Raw genomic sequence first — 17,272 nt, forward strand, 5'->3', positions numbered from 1 at the left:
AGTACTTTGATTAATTTATATTTTAGTACAATAAATACTGGTATATATTCTTTTTTGACATGGTTGTGACAAATATAGAATTTTCATCTAACATTAAAAAATGCTTCATTAATTGTGCTTGGATTCCCAGATACATTGAATTACCTGGTAAAGGAATGGTTATGTGTTTTGTCCTTACTTTTCTACCTCTTTGTATATAAACAATTTTTATTGAACTAGAACGCTCAGCAGCAACAACAAAAAACTTATTGCTTCTTGGAATGATCGTTGGTTCGAATCTTTAGCTTAATATTTTACTTTTGACATATTTCTTCTTCCCTTAATTCGGATTCAGGTGGTTTAGAAAAATCGGTATTATGATGTCATCATGGTTTGCAACATATGTTGTTAATTTTACTTCGTATAAAATTTATATGGCTTTTTTCCAATTTGTTCTTTCTGCAATACCTCTTTAGAAAATTTGAGCGTGTTTTCTTTGTGTGTTCCCATTGTGAAAATGAATAAAAGCATTTTTTTATTGAATTTTGCACAAAGCTACTCAAGGGCTATCTCCACTATATGTCCTTAATTTAGCATTGTAAAACTTAAGGAAAGGTAGCTAGTCATCACCATCCACAGCCAACTCTTGGGCTACTCTTTTATCAACGAATAGCGGGAATGATCGTCATGTTATAACGCTCTCAGACTGCGAATAAAGTGTCCTAACCACCTGACCAAATATCAGTTTGTATGTAATTTACTGTTTCACTACTACTTTATTAGGAAGTCCACACTTGTTTTATTTTCTTACATTGAAAACTTCTGATGTTGCTATTTTGTTTCATAAGGTTACTTCTTTGACTACTTGTAGGTTCCCTTTGTTGGGTAAAAATGCTTCGTGTTTATTATTATATTTAGTTTCAAAGAAATCGTTGGCGTGATATCATATGGATCATTATCGGCAGTAGAAGACACGAGTTTGCAGAGGAAACTGTGGAGAATAAGTAACGAACATAATATTGTTGAGTTCTGAGAGTGTGACGTTAGAAACACTTGCAACTGTTGATTACAATGTTGTTTTAGAGAAAATAAGTATCATTTTGCTATCATAGAAAATTAACGTATTTATTTTAGTGTATTTTAGTTAGATTAGTTTTTAAACCTACACTAAAGCCTACAGATGTCTAGTTCTTACTGCATGTACAGTTAGACCTAAAGTTATGGCATTAGATTAAGCTCAGTGCTAAATGTTAAGTAGTTATTAGGTTATACAATACTAAAGTTATTAAATAATTAGTTGGAGTACCCATCCCCTGGACAGAAGTTATGTAAATTCATGATTAAAGAAAGGATACTTTAGAATATGAAAAGTTGCTTCCCTTATACGTAATTGTAAAATACGCTCATACAACTGCAGAACATAAGATATGAAACCTCAAGTTTTCAAGGATCTCTGTATGGGTCCAATGAACCTCCATACCAAGTTTTATGAAGATCCATCCAGAGGAAGATAGGTGTTGATAATAAAAACACGCAAAATTAAAAACTAAAATTGTATGTACCTCCGGAGGGATCTAATGACTCTCCATACAAAATCGGGTGAAATTCCATCTATACTTCGCAAAGTAGTAGTTACGTAGAAACACAACAGAGAGTATTGTTATATTTATATAGACATATTATAATAAGGTTTGCTTCATATAGGGTAGACTTTATTTAACTTAATGGTGAACGTATTGCTTTTATCATCTAGTAAAAACTAACTTGAATAAATTACTTAATTTAGTAAATTATTTAAGACGACAGTTACAGACGGTTGAGTACATTACACTAAATCGATTCTGAATAGGCAAATCATCAAATCACGTGATAATCACAACCGATACAATGCTCTTGTGGAACAGTATACATAGAGCTACATCTTAGCGCATTCATTAAGATAGTATGATATTACAGAAAATTGATAGCTTTGGAATATAGTATATAATAGTACTTTAGTCAGAAAATACTCATCAATCAGATGATAAAGGTGTGTTTAGAAAGGAGATTTAGAATTTCCAAGATGAGGAGCTCGGAATTGCCAGGTGGTTAAGGCACTCGACTCGTAATCTGAAGGTCGCGAATTTGAATCCCTGTCACACCAAACATGGTCGTCCTTTCGGCTGTGGGGGCGTTATAACGTGATGGTAAATCCTACTATTCTTTGGTAAAAGAGTAGCTCAAGAGTTGGCAGTGGGTGGTGATAACTAGCTGCCTTCCCTCTAGTATTACACTTCTAAATTAGCGACGGCTAACGTAGATAGCTCTCGTATAGCTTCGCGCGAAACTCAAACCAATTTATTTTATTTAATGGCATTGGAAAACAAAAGAACGTGGACAAACTTGGAGCAATAGAAACGTTATAAAACAGAGATCTGCAATTAGTAGTACTCCGTCTATCGCAAGTAAATTGTGCATCTTGTAAGAGGTGAAAAACTACAAATGCATACCAATGACAGAAGATATTTACATACCTCATGCAACAGTACACAACACAATCAACACAGTCAAGCAGTTGAAGAATGAAATAAATATTCATGCTAGTTAATTCACTGCGTCAGAATGTTCAAGCAAACTTCGATAAAGTGTTTACTTCTACTGCAGGTAGTTTATGGGAAGCATTTAAGAAGGATTAGTGTGTTTTGGGCAGGACAGCCTTACGAAGTACAATTTTAGAATCGAAGCTACGCTGCACAGTTTTTTAGTAGAGTACGAATAATGCGAAATAGGCTATAACAATTTTGTGAGGCTCCAAAACAGTTTTAATATAATCTATTCAGTTATCTGTAGTTACATATAACTAGTAATGTGATATACATTCTAGCTGCCGTACCAGTAATTAATAGCATCAGAATTAGTTATTAAGAGAAAGATCTATAAATTACGAGATAGCTCAAAATTAGCTAAATATATGATTATTTGGTAGTTTAACTGGTAATATACTAAAGGCTAGTAAATTTTAATATAGTTATGGATAGTTCAAATAATATATATTGATTTTATAGTGTGTAACAGCTGACAGGATATGTGGTTCTTTGGCCCTTTTTTTAGATTGTCCCTCGGGATACATTTAAGAATGAACTGGTAACATAATTGAACCTGTTTCTGCACTGTTCATTCTTGTAAACCAAGCACTCCTTATTTTGCCCTTTGCAAAGCAAACTTCACCAAAAGAACCCATTTCTTGTCTTACTTCCGTGATTTCAGATTTTAATCTGTTCATTTCCTACTCCAATAGTGCAATCTTCCCCACATTTGTTTTTAACTTATTTTTCAAGAGGAGGGCACGGCATGGCCAGGTGGTTATAACGCTCGAGTCATAATCTGAGGGTCACATATTAAAATCCCTGTAATACTAAAAATACTGGTCCTTTCAACCGTTGGAGTTTTATAATGTGACGGTCAATCCTACTATTTGTTGGTAAAAAAGTAGCTCATTAGTCCTCAAGTAGCTGTGCGTGAAATTAAAAGAAAACAAGCTCTTCTGTTCTATAAGTGAAACCATTAGCCATATTTTTAATTATGTGCATTCTTTGGAAAATATTGAAATGAGCTTCAATCATGTAGATATTAGTTTATAGTGGTACGTTGAAAGATTAAGAGATTGAAACACGAAGACGAAAGACGATTTTCACCAGATACGTTTTACAGTGTATTGTAGATGAAAGAAAAGATATTCAATACTCTCTCTCTCTCCACATATACATATATGCGTGTGTACATGAATAGAAAGTGAGAAGACAGCTGAGATATGAGGAACGGATGATGCTATTCCTTTTGTTTAAAAAAAGGTAATAGTTACCATAGAAATTATAGACCAAGACCAGTTAGTCTCACTTCTGTAACCGAAAAAATTCTAGTTTGATGAAAGAAGCATTACAAAATCAGTTTGTGAAATTTGGTATCATAAAAGAAAGTCGACAAAGAATTACAAAGGAAAACCTTACCTTACTAATCTGGTATTTTTATATAATAAAGAGGTTTTAGATTTGGTGTACTTAAATTTTCAAAGAGCTGTTTGTAAGATTTGATAACAAAATCACATCGATGGGATTTGAGAAAAGACTAGTTTATTGAATTGGAGGGTGATTGGATCATTGTTTGTTTGTTTGTTTTTGGAATTTCGCACAAAGCTACTCGAGGGCTATCTGTGCTAGCCGTCCCTAATTTAGCAGTGTAAGACTAGAGGGAAGGCAGCTAGTCATCACCACCCATCGCCAACTCTTGGGCTACTCTTTTACCAACGAAAAGTGGGATTCACCGTCACATTATAACACTCCCACGGCTGGGAGGGCGAGCATGTTTGGCGCGACTCGGGTGCGAACCCGCGAACCTCAGATTACGAAGCACACGCCTTAACGCGCTAGGCCATGCCAGGCCCTGTGATTGGATGAGAGCAAGCAAAATGTTATTAAACGAAATACGTCAGACTTTCTTACTAGTGGAGTGTCCAGGGATTAGTGGTTATGCCTCTGCTTTTATTTATTTAAATTATTTACCCAGATAGAGAATAATTAGTAACTTATTTAAGATTGTTCAAAACAATAAACTATTGGGCATTTCTACCTGTTCTGAGAATGTTTTGATATTATAGAATGACTTACATCAATCGTTAAGTTAGAGAAATGTTTGACAAATTGTACTTAATTATGATAAGTGTAAGGAAATAAATGTTGATTATCATAATTTGGATAATGCGTTTAATACAAATGGGAATCCGTTGAATAGCGTGTCTGGAGAATAGAATTTTGACATAGCGATAATAGGTAAATCAACTCCAGCCATTAAAGCAGTATTTTATGTTGAGAAAAAAATGATAAGTAACGATATTTACAATATTATTTGGAGTCGCTATAGGATAACGTCTCCGATTTCTGTAGACTGTAAGTTAACGATTCTAAGTCGAAAGTGCACATGTTTAAAAATTAGTAACGACAGCTAGGCTATGGCAGTAGTGGAGGATAGCATATTGTAATAGTTTAAGAGGGTAATCGATGGCTTCCATAAAAATGAAAGATTTGCTAACATTGTTACTTTTTTCGAAGGAAGATGTACTAGAACAACCTTGTATGACCAAAAGGTCACTTATTCCTATTGTGTTAATACATTCTGTTGCTCAGTAGTTGATACCACACAAATAGATTAGATAACTAGGCCTTTCATCATATGTATTCCAAACACTGGGAAATTATCTAATCAGGTCTGCCGTAAAAAAACAATAAGATCGCTTGGTCCCGATAGGTGGTTAGGGCGATCGATTTGTAATCTGAGGGTTGGGGGTTCAAATTCCCGTCACATCAAATATGTTAACCCTTTCAGCCGAGGGGGCATTATAAAAATGTGAAGGTCACTCTCTCTTTTCGTTGGAAAAAGAGTAGCCCAAGAGTTGGCGCTAGGATGTGATAACTAGCTGTCTGCTCTTTAGTCTTACACGGCTAGCGCAGATAGCCCTCTTGTAGCTTTGGGCGATATTCAAAAACAAACAAACGCTTGGTCCAAAGAACTAAAGCAGATGAGAATTCCAAATTTAAACAACACCTATTTCATGAAAATTGCAATTTAGGTAACCAACTTTGCTAATAGATTGAAAAACATACTGTAATTAGATAAACTATACTATACTGACCACTACAGCTTGATATAGTTTACAAAAACAATATTTATTCCGAGGTTAGATTACAACGCTAAAATCGGGGATTTGATTCCCCTCGGTGGACTCAGGAGATTGCCCGAAGTGGCTTTGCTATGAGAAAACACACACACACTCCAAGGTTAGAAATAAATCAAAAAGACATTCTTTTCTTAAGATTTTGAACTTGAAAGGTCTCGCATATCAGAAAATATTTTATAGAATGCTACACGAATGACCTTTATATGATCCGAAATAGTTCGTTTTACATTTACTAGAGAAAATATACAATGCAGTATGTAAACCCCTTGTGTGTACTATCAGCTCTAAATTCGTTTTAGTAGAAGCAATCGGTAAATACCTAGCTTTAGTTACTTTCATTAAATAACAGATATGAAAGGTATCATGATGGAGAAACATAAAATAATGTTTCAAGCGTTTCTAAATTAAAATAAAAGTTAAATTTATTATTTAAAAATACTTACTGAGAATCAGGATTAGAAATTTAGTTCATCTTATTTCTCAAGTTATATATACTGTTTTTGCATAAAAATATAAAAGTAAAAAAAAATATATATATTTGATCAATTACAACATCCTAAGGGGAGCAATAGTTTTTGTTTCTTTTAGAAGACAAACAAAGTTAATACAAAATAGTGAATTGAGTAAAATTGCAAGTATTAATTATACAATGTAAAATTTATTTAAAATTAAATTAAACAGGATCAGTGTTTTTAATCGCAAACGTAAAATTAATTTTAGTTTTTTGGTTGAATATGACTAGAAAGTAAACTCTGCTAAACCACTGAGGAAAAAAAAAAACTCCAAAGAATCTTTCTAAGCTGTTTAATGGATGACAAAAAGAAACCCAATACTGAACAAATAATATACACCATAGTCACGTTTATCGTAAGCAAACAGTTCAGTTAAGTGGCATAATGCAATTAAAGTTGAGCTTACATTTAGAAATTTTAAAATTGAAATGAAAATAATCATAAAAAAGATAAGTGGCTGTCCATAAACAGATTATCGAAGTATCTTTTACTTCTTTGTACATCATTTTAAAATAAATAAATAAATACAAACCTAAAAGGAGAAAATATTCAGAATTAATTAACAAGCTGATAAAAAATGTATATTTGACATATTTGAGAATTAGTTTTACCACAACTTTTTTCTTCTTATAAACATAAACGTTATGATAGTAGTTCCTAGTAGAACTATTCTTTAGTCTTTTTTCTTACGGACGACATAAAAGTTAACTCTGTATATTAAGGGTAAAATAAATATAAACGCGTGATGTTTTAAAGTTTTTTGAGGTTCAAGCTCATATTTTACCTCAACTTTTCTTCAATTGCAAACCAGTAACCTGATAATGATACACTAGGTAACTGTCAGATACAAAAGGGTGTGCAAGTGAATAAATTCTACTGTTTTCCTTAGTTTCTGTAGTTGTATTCCTTTGAAAGATATGATGTAATAGAAACAAGTCCTATGACATTCTTTTCATGATTTCAGTTTCTTGTTATTTATGGCTTTTACAGTTAAGAAGTAAAGTGAAATCATTTACCAGATCCTATTACTGTCTGTCTGTTTTCTTTATTTTTATAACACGTTGGGGAATTATTTTAGAGATAGACAAAACTTTTAAAATATTTCAGTATAGAGATAATTAATTAAAAATAACAACATCAAGAATTTAAATTATAAATGCAATTTGTGAAAATTACTTAAAAACAAAACTAAGAATAAACGAGAGACTTGATTATTGATTACAATAGTTGGTAGATTTTCTGAAGAAAATTTTGTTAAACCACTTTTCCTCTGCAACATTGTTTTCTAAGCCTATTTTATTATACATCAGCAGTTTTCCCTGTACGTTTATATAAAGCTTTTCCTACGGGTTAGATCTTGTACGTTCTAATAATATAATTATAACACTTAAAAAAGTAATACACCATGGTTTCATTATTTCGAGTCCAAACAAATGCGGTGGAAACATGTAGCAATATGTATTTGGTTTTGCAACAATAAATAATAGTAGTTTAAATTATGTATTTATTTTATTTAATGAATACTACAGGATACATGACTAAACCAATTAAATGCAACTGTTTGAAAAATATAGTTTAAAAATCTGTTAAATTAGAAAAAAAATAACTTTTCCAGAGCACACAAAAAAAGCATAATTATAAGACAAACATATGTTTTCAGTTACATCTTATAAACATGTTTTGTAAAACATTTACGTTTATCCGTATTTAACTAAAGAAAGGAGTAACAGTGCGTTCAGCCAAAAGTCAAACATTTTCAGAATACAAAAAAATCAAACAAATTTTTGTTTTCATACTTTTAGACTTAAAATTAAAGATTTCTGGTTCTTTAATTGTTTAACATTCTAGTGATCAATTGTTTTGAAAAAAAACAACTTCTACTGATATAAGTATCTTTCTATTTTCCCCCAATGACACAATGGTAATTGCTGACTTACAACTAAAATCCACAGCTAGACTCCTCGCAATAGACAGAGTGCAGATAGCCTATTTTGTTGCTTTCACGAAGAAAGCGACTCTTTTTTTTCACCTAGTGTGGCAGATTAAAACTACTTTAATAAGTGTAATTTTTAATGCACTGAATGTCAAAAATCTAATTTAAAAAACATATTTTTTTTCTGTCTCGGTACCTTATAAGACATTTGTTCAAATTATTTAAGAACTCATTTATTAAAAAAAATATTGGACTGTTATCATTCACTTGCTAATGAGAATTTCAAAGGCTTATGAAGTAATTTATCATTTTGAATTACAAAGAAGCTGGTGTCTGAACACGTTGCTTTTATTAATATTACCTTCAAATTATAAAATAAAAGCTTCCGTTGGAAAGTATATAGAAATTGATTGATTTTGAATTTTGCACAAAGCTACACGAGGGCTATCTGTGCTAGTCGTCCATAATTTAACAGTGTAAGACTAGAGGAAAGGCAACTAGTCATCACCATCCACCGCCAACTCTTGGGCTACTCTTTTACCAACAAATAGTGGGATTGGCCGTCACTATATAACGCCCACACGGCTAAAATGGCAAACATGTTTGGTGTTATGGGGATTCGAACCCGCTACCCTCGGATTAAGGGTCAAGAGCTTTAACCATCTGGCCATGTCGGGCCAGCGGAATTAATCGTAATATTATAACGCTCTCACAGCTGAAAGGGCGAGCATGTTTTGTGTAACTGAGATTCGAACCCGCGACCCTCAGATTACGAGTCGAATGCCTCGTTATCCACCTGGCCATCCGGATCTGAAGACAAAACTCATCCATTAACTCATCAATATTTCCTCGCATTTGAATTCTTATAAAAGTACTTGCAAAAGAGCTGGTTGTTTATCATCTTTATATTAAGCTCGAATAGAGAAATGTTGAAATATTTTAAAAGAAGTATTTTAGTAATTTACAGTGAAATTTTTCTCAGATTTAGAGCTTTCTAGGTTTGAATTTGATTAGTGGTTCTAACGTGAAATTCATCTTTTTAGGTGAAAAACAGTCCTAATCATACTGTATTAACACAGTAATAGAAGCTTACTTCTAATAAATGTTTTTCGAAATTATTCTTTGGTCGCTGTTGGGCCCGGCATGGTTAGGTGGTTACGACACTCGACTCGTAATCTGAGGATCGTGAGTTCGAATCCCCGTCACACCAAACATGCTCACCCTTTCAGACGTGGGGTCGTTATAATGTGTCGGTCAATCCCACTATTCGTTAGTAAAAGAGTAGCCCAAGAGTTAGCGGTGGGTGGCGATGATTAGCTCCTTCTCTGTAATCCTACACTGCTAAATTAGGGACGGCTGGCGCAGATAGCCTTCAGGTATGTTTGCACGAAATTCAAAACAAACCAATCGTGCCCGTTGTGTTGTATGTGATAACAAGCAGCCAAGAAATGACCTTTCTGCTCTGTATTATAGCGTAAAGCGCCGCCAATAACAACGTGGTAAACTAAACTCAGCATTGAGGAAAGAGTGATCTAGATTTTAGAGCGAGTACTGAACTCTTGCATACACCAGCTGAAGTATCTTTACTTCTGCTTGGGTCAGGCTCAGTGATACATTTGAAATCAGCGATTTATGTAGAAACTAGGGCTTTCTCAAAACCTTTTACCACATGAATATTCTTTAACAAATTGTATATTATGTAACACTTTTTGTTTTTTTCCCTTTTGATCTTATGTGGTATAATGGTATATTAATGTTGCAAATATCTTTAATCTCATAGAGTATAATTTTTGTGGCTTTATTGTAATTCAGTATTAAGATTTCTCTTGAATTAAAAAAAAACAAATGTTAAAAGTAAAACAAATTGAACATTTCTGCTGTTTTTATTCTTAATAGAGTGTTTTGTTATAATCACACAAACTGAATAAATAACGATTGCTTTAAAGCTGGTTTATGTATAATTAAATTAATGTTTTACAATAACAGCAGAGAACTTGACATACGATCCATTTCTAAACTTAAATTTATACATAGTGCAATACAAACCGCATAGAATATAAATGTGTTATTAATTAATAAGTTCTGCAGTGGCACAGCGGTATGTCTGCATGTTTACAACGCTAGAATACGGGTTTCGATACCTGTAGGGGTAGAGCATAGATCTACCATTGTGTATCTTTGTGCTTAATTGCAACAACAATTAATTAATTAATACTCCTAACTAGTATAACGTAGAGAAAATAGCTGGAAACGACTACTAATATTAAAATGTTGTTGTACTTTTACATACAGTATAGATTTTTTTAACTTAATCTATGTATTACATAACCCATGAAAAGTAAAACCCTCAAAATAGTTGGCTAATTAATTGAAAAAAGTGAGTAATTATAAAGTAATAATTAATCATGTAGATTTGCTAGTAGAATCCACCATGTATCATTTGTACTAGAGGACTTAATTTATTTTCATTTTACTTCAGAATGGCGAATGTTTTATGGTATACTAGCAGCGTAACATGACGTTGCTCGGGCTTTCGAAAGAACCTTTACTCTTTATATTTTCCCCAATCGATATTTTCATAAGTAAAAAAAAAAAAAAAAACATTTCTTGAATTTATGAAAATAAAAATAACTTCAAGTTTGACTTTTGAAAATAAACTGTGAACCTATTTTAAATGTGAGCTTTCTTATCAAATATCTTTTATTACTTGAATAGGTCCTTATGGAAATTACCTAAATTGTCTTATACACGTTTGAGTACCCGTTTTGGTGAGCCGGACATAACTAGCTATATTCCCCCATTTCTCCTCAATTATAAAAAAATCCAAACTTAACTATGTACATAAGATTATGTTCAATTTACCTTTATGCACATTTAGTATTTTTTTATGAAAGTGATACCGTATTCACATAATGACATTGATGTATGAAATATTCTAGAAACAAAATGTATTATTCTACTTTATAATGTCAAAGTAAAAGTCCACTTCCAAGTATTGAGCCACCGAGAGGAAAAAAAAATATATTCGCTGACTTAGCTTTAATCTTATTTTACATGATAAATATTATAATGTAAGCCTTACTTTTTTGATGTAGTCTATTTGACATACGATAAAACATCATAAAACATATGATAAAACATACTTTTGTTTTATAGGCTTGGCATACTGTTTGCTTTTTTACACACAACAATTTAATTCAGCATACATTTCTTCCATGTGTAAGATTAAATATATGTTGTATTAGATAAATGTATATCTAATGATTTATAACTAAAAATACCCGTAATTCTAAATGCTATGATTCTAATGCTATATTCTACATTAAACGTTAATTTACACTTACCAAAAAATGTCAAGTATGCATAGAAATTTTGTGTAATGTATATGTTAACAATAAAATTAAAGGTACGTATAGCAGAAGACAGACGCATATATCAACAAAAAACTGTTGTTTTACGCACCTTCACATGAGATAAATATGACTTGCGCAGTTAATGTGGCGCACAGACAAGTAAGCAAACAAAGTAAGGGAACAAATTTCAGTTATATATATAGATTAGTAATATGTACATAATATTTAAAGTTTATACACTTAATTTTGGAATAATTATTTTACTTTTATACCTGTAAACATTTAATAGTCAAGTGATCTGTCGTTGATCTTTTCCATTTCTTTTATTGCTGTATAAATAAAGATAACTTAAATTTAACTAATGTAATAAATTTATCCTTTAGAAATTTTAACACGGTATTTTTGCCCAGTGAGTAAGGATAAAGCAGTATATCATGTGACCTTGTTTCGGTAATGACATCATAACAAGTTGTTAATATACTTATTAATTTATAGTTTACAATTAATTTCTGTGATGTGAATTAAAATAATTTAAGGAAATCAGTTTTCGCTAAGCTTATTTGTTCTGCTGTTGCACATTTGTCGGTAATGTTAAAATATTGGTTTAAACAATCCATTATTTTACTTGATATAATAGTTATGTGATTTTTGTCTGTCCTTATAATTCGTTTAACCAGTCATATAACCCATGGTTATGGTCTCAAATTTTTATATATATTTCCACCTCTTTAATTTTTTATTTTAACTGAGTATATTCTATAAGAATCACCATCAAATATTTTCGAATGACGTCTAATGCTCGTAAGATCAACAAAAGTAAACAAAGTTACAGGGAAATTTATTTATTCTTATATAAAGTTGTAGTTATCTTTTATACTGATAATGTTTCAAAATAAAAAAAAAAGTTACTCCTAATAAGAAAGTAAAAAAATCAACAGTACCTGCCGTACTAAACGTTTGATTATACTAAAGGATATGGTGTATCTTTGTTTCTTATTACGTTCAGCAGCTGCATTTAAACAAATTGTAAGAAGTAAGAAAGTTAAAAAACTAGTTATAGCTACCCAAAACGTAACTTTTATTTGTTACAAACAGCTACCACACTTATATTCTTACCTATATTGCAACTTTCTTCTGTGTGTCTACTTCTGGTCCAGTGTTACTTAGAAGGTCTTCAAAGCAAGACGAGCATTTATTTTGATACCTCAGGCGGAACGGCTTCTGTTAACAACGGGGTTGAACCAAGTGGACTGCCAAACACACACTCTGACAATAAGCATCGAGACGATGTTTCGTGTGACATCAATAGAGCATGCGCAACGCCAACGCTTTTCTTATCGAAGCAGAAACGGATAATGCACAGCAACCAGCTTTAGGGTTAGCGTGAAAGAATATAAATTACACAGGAAGGCCCTGCGGATATGTGGTGGCCTTTTGTGACCATTTTTCTGGATTAGATTTCCCGGTTTTCAAGACCGAAAATAGGGAAAGTAAACACATGCAAAGCTCAGGGGATTTTAACATCACTTTTACTGAAGAGGACGTTCCAAGAATATGGGCAATGTTCATGACCCACGATTTATCTTTGTGTAACTACATGTATTAATTTAATGGAGATACTGTGAAAATAGACTACAACTTAAAAAGTATAAGTTTTGTTTTGTTTTCATGAATGCTTATTTTAAAATGACGTGAAGTGACTGTTATTTTTAACGTATAGAAGACTCTTAAACAAGCAAAGATAAATGTTATTCTTTTGGCCTTGGTCAGCTTCTTAAACACATGTGTGAATAGGTTTCAGAATGCAGGAAGATGTTTAGTTTATTTTGTTTTCGCTCATTATTATAAACAATGTTATCTAAGATTTTCTTTTCGATTACGTTCTCACATTCCTCCTTTCTCACTGAAGCCAAGCTTTCGATCAGGTTAGAGAGCTTTGAAAGCTCTGCCATTGTTAGTCAACTAAGCTATCAGCTGAAGCAGAGATTAAAATCCGTGTATTGACAGATGTAGTTTGTAACTTATCCGATGGTGGAAAGTCAGATCAATATCTCCGCATTAATAGCAAAAATACACAAGACAGAAATTCAATAAGGAAACATGCGTTACTTTAGATCTCACAGAAAATATTATACTCACATAGCTACAAAGAAACTGCAAAATAAGAAGCGTTGTCTTAACCAAGAACAAAAAAGTGATATCAAAACTAATAAATATGCAAATAATAAGAGAGGAAGGATAGTATATTTTGTTAAATAAACTAAACTAGAAAAGGCTTTATACACATACATCTTTATAATTTGTATAATTTACGAGTCGCACGCATTACGCGCTTGGCCATGCCGGGCCGGAACGGCATTTAACAGCAAAATGTTCTTGACTTAGATCATAAAGACGTGTTCGGATTAAAGATTTACAATTTTCAAGAATTGGATTTCATGTACTTAACAACATTGGAGAACAAAGAGATGGGAATCAAGTTGAACAATCAAGATAATTTAGATATAAATCCGTAACAGAACAGACTGTGCCCAAGCAGTTCAGCTTCCTGTAACAGGTGAAAACCCATGAATGTGCACCAGTTTTCAATGACAAATATATTAAGAGTAAATGTTATGCTGATACGTAGCATTTTAATGACATAGAAATAAGAAACCTAAAAGTTCCTTGACTCATAGTATACGAGTTTGCTTGTTTTAGCAATATCTACTCTCAGCGCATAATAAAATAAAAACAATATTAGACTATTGTTTATTTTTAACGGAAGGTATAACCTCAGAAAATTTTATTTAGCAAAGTTTTTGCGTAGTGCTTTCTGGGTAACGAAACGCGGAACCAGTGAAACTTTCTATCAGGGATTTTGATCTAGACACCAGGAATGATTTGGATCAAGCAGCTGCATTCTGTCATCTCGATTATTTAAATAGATTTACTTCCAAAAACAAAAAGAGGAGAAGAAACAAAGCTAAAACGAAAACAAAGGAACCAGACTATTTGTTTTAGAGCAAAACCAACTAGATTATTCGGGAAATCGAACTTCAGATTTTAGCGATGTAAACCAAACCCGCAAACTTACCAGTTATAAACCAAGAGAAAGACAATAAAAATGAGTGTTGGAATGTAAACAAACACTATTTTAGTAGAAAAAACTTAGCGAATAAGTTGTGGAAAATATAATAATTTTATTATTTTTTACTTGAAAAGAGGATTTAACTGAATAGGTATTCAACTGATAAACATAGATGTGCCTAAATGTCGATCATTCTTCTGCTAAGGTAAACAATGAGAATGACTTCTATCAGAAGGAATCTGAAAAAAGTCAATTTATTCTGGTTTCGTTTCTTTATAAACATCCTTAATGTTTAGCTATGGAGAAGAAGTTAGCTCCTCGTGGCTTACGTTTTAAAAATGTATAAATATACCACAAATGAGAAAACAGGCTAATGAAATGGATTTTTTTCTTTATTAGTATATTTATGTTAAGGTGGAGATTATCTCAAGTAAAGCACATTTTACTTTTTTTTTTATAGATACAAGTCTACACAATGAGTTATCTGTATTGTGTGATTCATTAGCATTGAAACTCAATTTTTAGCGGTTTAAACTCTCAGATTTATCGATGAGTTACTGGATTAGAACATATATTTTACAATAACGTTTATGTATCGATAAGTGTTTTTACCAATCAAGTATAAGAACAATCTTTTTTTAAGTTGGTATGTTCTCTTCGGTTTGCACTTAAAATTCAACTGGTCGATAGTATTCTTCTGCTAAGGTAAACAATGAGAATGACTTCTATCAGAAGGAATCTGAAAAAAGTCAATTTATTCTGGTTTCGTTTCTTTATAAACATCCTTAATGTTTAGCTATGGAGAAGAAGTTAGCTCCTCGTGGCTTACGTTTTAAAAATGTATAAATATACCACAAATGAGAAAACAGGCTAATGAAATGGATTTTTTTCTTTATTAGTATATTTATGTTAAGGTGGAGATTATCTCCACCTTATTATACTTATTTTACATATGAGCATGTGAGGGTGTCTTTAATAAGAATTAAAGTTGAAAGAAAAATATTATCTATTCTTATTCTTAATGTAGGACTTCGAAAGAAAGAAGTTACCGCAATAAAACTGAATGATGATTTTGAAAATTCATTTTAACGTTTCAATTAATTCTGTCTTCAAAGAAAGACGCTCATCTTCTTGTTCTTTGATATTAGTAACAAGAGGTTCAAGAATTATGATGCTGCATTGAGGTCATTCTTTTGAATGCCAATTTTTCTCAAAGTAATTCAGAGAATTATGCCAGAGCCTATCAGCGATGGTTTGTACGTTTGAACAGTTGCTTACAAATTTTGACGATGTGATAGGAGGGGCTTTAAATACTGCAGTAATTCGTGATTTTTGTATTGACTGTAGTTTATATATGTGTTTTGGCACTATGTTTATATGTGTTTTGGCACTATGTTTAAGCATGCAAGGCATGCTTATTGAATGATGGGTTGTACGTATGTTTTGTATATTTTTTACGATCTTGTCCGGTGAGGGTCCTTGATTTTTTCAGGTTAGACTTCTTGCATAACTTGTGTGTTTACAACTTTTTTGTTTATGTATTATTTGTGTTTCACCAACATTAGCTTTGGGTGTAATATTAAACCTAAATTTTGGCTATGGTTCTGGTCTGGAGAAGTATTCCATTAATATATAATTTTGGTTGGTACTTTTTATGTTTTGTTTGTTTTGTGAAGATTAAAAAATTTATTTTTTGCGAACATTTATTTTTATGTAATATTATTGGCAGTATTCTTCTATATTACTTAATAATGGTTGTAGATTTGTCACCGCTATGGATAGAGTGAGGACATTTCTCCAGACAATTTGTTTGTTTGTTTTGAATTTCGCGCAAAGCTGCACGAGGGCTATCTGTGCTAGCCGTCCCTAATTTAGCAGTGGGAAGGCAACTAGTCATCACCACCCACTGCTAACTCTTGGGATACTCTTTTACCAACAAATAGTCGGATTGACGGTCATATTATAACGCCCTCACGGCTGAAAGGGTGAGCATGTTTGGTGGGACCGGGATCCGAACCCGTTTTCCAGACAAAAGCATCGTCTTCTAATTGTATGTGTACTTAAAGTTTGGGTCTTTTGAGAACATATTACTCTCATAGATGACAGAGAGAACAGGGGATAATCTGCCTCTGGAGTAAATTACCCAGATAAGATTCTCCTAACATTTATTTTGGTACTTTTATTTTTTCATGAAGCTGGATAGCCACCAAAGAATTCCCTGCGATGGTTCCATTTCCGCCATGCGGAACCTGAGACCATTGTGGCACACAGTGTCGAAAATTTTCTCAATATAAACGAAGCAAGCAACAGTGCACTCGGTTTTATTGAAACTATTTATAATTATTTCTGCTGATTTCACCAAGTGATCTATAGTCTATTTAAATCTTGTAAATCAATTTTGAACTTCTGGTAATTTTGGAGTTACTGAGAGTCTAATTGCTTATTATTCTTTCAATAATTTCTCTTATACAACTTGTTAGGTTGATCGGGTGGTTGGTGGTGATGACTAGCTGCCTTCCCTCTAGTCTTACACTGCTAAATTAGGGACGGCTAGCGCAGATAGCCTTCGTGTAGCTTTGCCGAAATTGAAAACAAACAAACAAACCTTCTTTATGAAACATAAGAACAGTTGCTTGCTTCCAAGAAACCAGGATGTATCAATAATTTGATGATAGATTAAAGAGTGATGTTATATGTTCATACAATCTCAGAGTG

At 32.5% G+C, this 17,272-nt stretch overlaps 1 protein-coding gene across 3 annotated transcripts in view; it reads right to left on the reverse strand.

The window, feature by feature from the left end:
• The window catches only part of LOC143238473 (glutamate receptor ionotropic, NMDA 2B-like), a 211,155-nt gene extending 198,413 nt beyond the window's left edge, over nucleotides 1–12,742 (reverse strand). For all 3 annotated transcript variants that reach the window (XM_076478737.1, XM_076478736.1, XM_076478734.1), the window contains exon 1: nucleotides 12,604–12,742. The gene's annotated coding sequence lies outside the window, so the exon portion shown is untranslated. The remainder of the gene's footprint in view (nucleotides 1–12,603) is intronic.
• Between the last annotated feature and the right edge of the window lie 4,530 nt (nucleotides 12,743–17,272).

This window comes from Tachypleus tridentatus, chromosome 13, assembly GCF_004210375.1.
Source record: "Tachypleus tridentatus isolate NWPU-2018 chromosome 13, ASM421037v1, whole genome shotgun sequence".
NCBI classification, from domain to species: domain Eukaryota; kingdom Metazoa; phylum Arthropoda; class Merostomata; order Xiphosura; family Limulidae; genus Tachypleus; species Tachypleus tridentatus.